The following is a 368-nucleotide window of genomic DNA, read 5'->3' on the forward strand; positions in this document are numbered from 1 at the left end:
AAGCCAGGTCAAGTGGGTATTATCTGCAAATGTGGGTGTTCTTGTGCATATGCCCTCTCTTCGTATCAGCTGGATGCTTCACTCTCCACTCTAGTCCTCTGTGGCTATATTACTGACTCTGGGCTCAAGAGTCCCCAGGTCTTGCCACACTGCTGGCCAACCAGGTCTGCACCCAGGTTCACAGTTACATTCAGTTAAGATAACTCCTTATAAATTCATTATTTTCCCCATCCAAACTGACTCCTCCTTCTAAACTCATAATCTTAGTCACAAACTTAAACATTTAGAGACATCTTTGAATCTATAAAACTAGTGGTTGGACTCAACAATACATAACATCTCTTCTAGCTCTAAAATTCTAGTATTCT

This window comes from Chrysochloris asiatica, unplaced genomic scaffold (genome assembly GCF_000296735.1).
Source record: "Chrysochloris asiatica unplaced genomic scaffold, ChrAsi1.0 scaffold00017, whole genome shotgun sequence".
Taxonomy (NCBI): Eukaryota; Metazoa; Chordata; class Mammalia; order Afrosoricida; family Chrysochloridae; genus Chrysochloris; species Chrysochloris asiatica.